Genomic DNA, 6,657 nt, shown 5'->3' with positions numbered 1-6,657 from the left:
TTCAGTTTTCAGGCCCCTCTTCTGTGGAACCAGCTTCCAGTTTGGATTCAGGAGACGGACACTATCTCTACTTTCAAGATTAGGCTTAAAACTTTCCTTTTTGCTAAAGCATATAGTTAGGGCTGGACCAGGTGACCCTGAATCCTCCCTTAGTTATGCTGCAATAGACGTAGGTTGCCGGGGGATTCCCATGATGCATTGAGTTTTTGCTTTCCAGTCACCTTTCTCGCTCACTATGTATTAACAGACCTCTCTGCATTGAATTATATCTGTTATTAACCTCTGTCTCTCTTCCACAGCATGTCTTTTATCCTGTCTTCCTTCTCTCACCCCAACCGGTCGCAGCAGATGGCCCCGCCACTCCCTGAGCCTGGTTCTGCCGGAGGTTTCTTCCTGTTAAAAGGGAGTTTTTCCTTCCCACTGTCGCCAAAATGCTTGCTCATAGGGGGTCATATGATTGTTGGGTTTTTCTCTGTATCTATGAAGCGCCTTGAGGCGACTTATGTTGTGATTTGGCGCTATATAAATAAAATTGAATTGAATTGGGTCCAACTCCTGCCTGCCGCACAGCGATTCATGACACGGGTCTTTTAACCTAAAAATGTTTTAATGGCCATGAAGAAAGGACTCTTCAATAGATTTTTCAACTCACCTGTGTTTACTGTCTCCACCTGAAATTAATTGCAGTCTGAATTTTTTTTTTTCTTCTGTCCTTTTGTCTTCGGTCTTCAGCCTTGGAAGGAAAAAATAAAAATATTGAAAACCTTATTAGCACACTAAATATACAAAACCTTGCTATATTTCAATTGTTTTAGATTGAAGTTGCCACTGCTAGCTAAGTCAGTTTTGAATCATGCTAATGAGAAGAAGAAAAAAAAACCTGCCGAACAATTAGGCTGCTGTTGTAAAAACGCCAACTTTCTTGTGTTGGCAAGTGGTCGTTAAAATGTCATTAAGACCCTTTCTTTTTATGTAATTCTTAGTAAAACTGTTTTAATCGGTTAAAACTGACGACATAATCTATGTTTGAAAAACAGCGCGAACAACAGCGAACCACTATTCACCACCTGGGTCTGTGCTTTTTAACACAACAGCGCATTCGAAATCGAAGTTCTTGCCTGCAACATATTAATATACTTGCTTTTTTACGGAAAAAATAAACATAACGAAGGTTCCGTTTTACTTACAAGTTTCTCCAAATGTGCTCTCCAGTCGCTCGAGAAGGGCAGCCATATTGAACAGAATTTTTTTGTCAACGTCGTTCAGGTTAGAGAGAAAACGTCATGACGTAGTTGACATACACATGCGGAGCTCGGAAAAAAAACATTTACTCAAAAATCATAATTAAGAAAGCAGTATTTACTCTTAACTTCTAAGCCATGTACAATTATAACTGTTTGAATCGTTAACAGAACAAAAGTTTTAAGTTCTTTCAACTTTGAGGAATTTCAATTGTTATATCCACAAACTTTATAAGTCAGGTAGACTGTTGGGGTTTACAGTGCAGTAAAACTTGGCAAAGGACAATACTGTGTCATGAACACCTGTGCCTTTGATGCCTTCTGTCAAAGTCTGTGCTGCGCTTACTGTGACAGTCGTACTGCTCAAAACATGTTGAATAGTTCAGAGGAGAACAAAGTATTCCAGCTTGTGAAATCCCTTGCTACAAAGGGTGTCACTCAACATGCCTATTCATTGAGGGCAGAGGTGCTGAGCTCAATATTCTGCCCTGTTCAGTTGAAGACTGGTGTTCATCGTGTTGATGCACAGTGCCATGTGTCCACAGTAATTCAAAAAACAATGACGGAAAATCCAAGTGTTCACTTCACAAGACAGTGTTCCTCCCAGTACTGCAAACTTTACACACCAAACACAAGGCAAATACCTTTTGTTTCCATTGATCTGTCAGTCCTCTCAGCTTCTGGCATAGCTCACCTTCAGTCTGCTGTTGAACAAGGGCTCAACCTTCCAGCATCGCCATGCCTAAGACCAATCGAAAGTCCTGATGCATCTCCAACAGCATTTAAAACAGATTCATCAGGAAAGCAACTTTGCACAGGGACTGTTTGTCACAGTTTCACCCTGAGAGAGCTTGTATGGATTGACACAGACCTTGGAAAATGCTCTACAGAAACTCTGGAGCACAGTTTTCACAGTCCAAAAAGGTTTTTGCTTACTGAATTCCCATCCACTCTGCTATTTCAAGGAGAGAAATTCACACTGAAAGCAGTCATTACATTTCAGGAGGGCCCAACACCAGAAACACTCGGGCATTATATGACATTCTGTAACAGGACCCCGTACATCTGGGAGATGTATGATGACCTAAGAAAGGATGTAACCATAGCATCTGAAAACACCAGCGTATGTCCGCACACTGTGCTCTACACAAAGGAATGATGGCAAGATCTCATGAAAGAAAGTCCTTTTCTAGTTTGTGAGTTAGATGATGGAAATAGCTGTTATTTTTCAGTTATTGTATTAGACTTGTGAGGCTCAGACAGTTCAATGTATTTACCTTTTCTAACAGGAAACATATATACTACATTGTTCTCGTAGTTTTGTATTTTGTTACCAGCAAATAAAGTTTTTTCTCTAACCGAATGCATTAATTATTTTAAATGCTATATTTAACCTAGTTTTTAAATAAGTTATTGCAGTTTGATTACTAGGTTTAAGAGTGTGATCATAAGAAAAAAATATCCAATGCTGGTTAATATCTCTCAATTTCTTTACGGTAAAGAAAGTGGCTGGTTGAGCTTTAGAAACTTTTGGTAATATCTTTAAAATGAAAGCGGCACAAACGACAATTTTAGCAGCACAAACCAGCACAAACGTAGCACAAACGCTTGACACCAGTTTTGTTTGATTCCATTACTGTGGGGGGGCTGGTTGACCTCTGATGACCTTTACATTTTCATTAATATCTTTAAAATGAAAGCGGCACAAACGACAATTTTAGCAGCACAAACGTAGCACAAACGTTTGATACCACTTTTGTTGGATTTGGGTAATGTTGGGGGGCTGGTTGACCTCTGATGACCTCTAGAAATTTTGATTAATATCTTTAAAATGATAGTAGCACAAATGAAAATTTTTGCAGCACAAACCAGCACAAACGTAGCACAAACGTTTGATACCACTTTTGTTGGATTTGAAGAAGGTGGGGGGGCCAACTTCACTCACATGACTTTTCTGTTCATTTTAAGCAGCAGAAGTGAGGCGCATGTCTGTGTGCGTGTGTATGGAGCCATTGGGTGCAGTCACTATAGCAACCAGGCTCACACCTGCCTGCTTAACTAGCTCTGTCTCTCACTCTGCCAAGATTCATCTTAAACACTTCTCTTTCAACTGCTGCTGTGTCCTCAGTGTTTGCTCTACAGGTATGATTTTACCCTCAAAACGTTGCCATCGTTGTTCTCTTTCCAACACCTTGTCTTTCAAAGCTCAGACATTTAAAAATTTTAAACTGTGTGGATCCAAGTGGAGGGATCACATTTTAGTCATTCAGTGACTCAAAGAATATGAACTTTTAATATTCATTCAGAGGTTTTCTGACTCTAAATTTTCTTTTCTCATTTCTAAGGTTTTTCTAATTTACAATTAAAACATTTTCAGCTTTTTTCCAACTTCTTCTTCTGTGTAAACGTCAGCTTTTAGCACTTCAGCACTTTTGTTTTCAGATTAAATTCTTTTTCTTTTTATCTCATTCAAACTTTTTAACTTAAAATTCAGCAATTAATTCATTTCAATGCATACATTCAGATTCAAGCATTCACACTGCAGTTTCTTCAGAAAATGCACTTTCTAGTTGACAACTAGAATACATACTTACATCATGTATGGACCAATGAAGAGGAAGCCATGAATCAAGCCAAAGTTAGAAACTTAAGAAAACTTTTTTTTTTCCTTTACTTTTTTTTTACCAATGTTTGTAATTAGGGTGTAGATAGGTACACAAAGCTACATCATCTGGGGCTGGAAAAGAAAAGCAGCACTGAGGTGCTGAAAGATGCAGGTCCAATAGTGGCCACTTGAGGCTGGGAATCATGGGTGTCCCATGTTAAAATGTCCAACTTTAAACATGGATAGTTTCTGTCTATGATAACTGAACTCTTTCTCAGAACTAAACTGCTTCAGTTTTGCTGAGGCTTAAAGTTTGGGTGCATGTCCTCTTTGATTAACTCTTTGGCTTCCACTAATACACTGTGGCTGAACTGAACCTCTCAACTGTGTTTGTGCTCATGGTGCCTTTTGGAGTATTTTTTTTTTATGACAAATAGTCTGGCCTGCTAACTGCTACAAACCATCCACAAACCATCCACTTCAGTTTTGCTGAGTAAAATGCTAGTATTTTATTCATCTGTTTCTTTGCTTTAAAAGAGTCTTCACGTGACATCAGAGCTACTGGGACATGCACACATGAAAGTCAAAACAGTAGTGCAGTCCTTTGCTCTCCAGCCATCTTATGAACGTCTTTGAGTTTAGCCAAAATGCCGGATAGCTGCTGCCTTTTCGTGTTTCTTTACAGCGGCCAGAAGGGCGTAGAATATGGCACCAACATGTGAACACACCCCTCCTGACCCTGCCTTACAGGTCAAATCACGCCAATCCCTGCATTTCCACAGTAACCTAGTCTGTCAATGGAGGCTCATTTAAACTGTAGGACTGATTCACTGTAAAATTCCAAGTCAACAAAATATAAGATTTACACGTGATCATTCATTTCAGCAAACAACAATTTCTTGTTCTTCACCTCTCTGATGACAACCATATTTACCCATCCAGATCGAAAATGCACGTAGATGTCCGTACTTTGAAAGCTTTGATCTTGGTACCAGTGTAAGGTGATCGAGCCATATAAGACGCCACCAAACTGGAGCTCTGGGAGAGACATTGATTTAATTTAAAAGTAGATAAAGCTGCCAGTGAAAAGTATGGCTCACAAGTCCCAAAATCCATAGTTTCTCTGAATGCAGCTTGCTAACGTTAGCCTAGATTTGTGACTCCAAAAATCCAACATGGATTAACCTTATGCACTCCAACATTATGCACACTTAACATTATGCACTCCATACTGTACAGTAACGCCACTGTTTTGCACATGTCTCACTCTGTATATTTTATTTTATTTATTTTATATATTCTATTCATTGTTTACTCTATTTAATTTGTAAAATATGTGTACACACACACACACACACACGTAGAAAAATATTTAGTATACACATCCAGAAATGCATATACTATTATATATTGTACATATATTTATTAGTTTAAGATGTAGCCATTCTTGTATTTTGCTTGTTTACATTATTGTATTTTGCACAACTCTGTTGCTTGTGAAGCTCGCACACAAGAATTTCACTCACATGTGCTGTACCAATGTACCTGCACATGTGATGTGACAATAAAAGTGATTTGATTTGATTTGATTTGACATGGTGGCCATGTTGTTTTCTTTGCAGGGTCCTGAAATCAGTGTGAGATGTCCATGTGACTACAAACACATCATAGTCTATGAATGATAGAAAATAAAATCTAAACCATAGCAACATGACATTACACCTGTGATATCTTTAGCATTGAAGGTGTCTTTATTTGGTATTCAGTAAATGTATCTCCTCATCTTTGTTAATGCTAAAAAAATGTTAACTACCATTTGTTGTTACCATGGCAATGATTCCCTTCAATAAAGATTGTTGTTGTTGTTGTTGTTGTTGGCATCATCCAGCACCACAGGCCCTGGTGTGCTGATGATGGCCTGACAGGAAGCACTGTCCCTGATGTAAAGTATATGGCCTCAGCCAACAACAGTGGCCCTGCTGAAATGTGGATGGTATCATCGAGTAGCACAGGCCCTGGTGTAATGTGGATGGAATCATCCAACAGTACAGTCCCTGGTGTGGTGAAGATCGCCTCACAGGAAGCACTGTCCCTGATGTAAAGTGTATGACCTCAGCCAACCACAATGGCCCTGGTGAAATGTGGATGGTATTGGCCAGCACAACAGGCCATTTTGTAATGTGAATGTCCTCACCAGTAGACCAGGCCCTTGTGTACTGTGGATCGCATCAGCCAGCAACACAAGCCCTGGTGAAATGTGGATGGTATCAACGAGTAGCACAGGCCCTGGTATAATGTGGATGGCCTCATCCAGCAACACCACAGGCCCTGGTGAAATGTGGTTGTTTTCGGCCAGCAACACAGGCCTTTGGGTAATTTGGATGGCTAGCAGCACAGGCCCTGGTCTGGTGAAGATGGCCTCACAGGAATCAAATCAAATCAAATCAAATCACTTTTATTGTCACATCACATGTGCAGGCACACTGGCACAGCACATGCGAGTGAAATTCTTGTGTGCGAGCCCCACAAGCAACAGAGATGTGCAAACACAACAACACAAACGAGCAAAATACAAGAATGGCCAACCTGAAACTAATAAATATATGTACAATATATAATAGTGTATGCATTTCTGGATGTGTATACTAAATATTTTCCTACGTGTGTGTGTGTGTGTGTGTGTGTGTGTGTATACACATTTTTACAAATTAAATAGTAAAAAAAAAAAAAATAATAATAATAATAATAAAATATATAAAATATACAGAGTTGAATATGTGCAAAACAAGTGGCATTTATATACAGTGTGGA

Source organism: Aulonocara sp. 'chitande type north' Nkhata Bay, linkage group LG9 (assembly GCF_057382095.1).
Source record: "Aulonocara sp. 'chitande type north' Nkhata Bay isolate Kocher_YH1m ecotype deep benthic linkage group LG9, A_spYH_male_GT1.1, whole genome shotgun sequence".
In the NCBI taxonomy this organism is placed as follows: domain Eukaryota; kingdom Metazoa; phylum Chordata; class Actinopteri; order Cichliformes; family Cichlidae; genus Aulonocara; species Aulonocara sp. 'chitande type north' Nkhata Bay.
The sequence above is the reverse complement of the archived record's forward strand: the minus strand, read 5'-3'. Positions refer to the sequence as shown.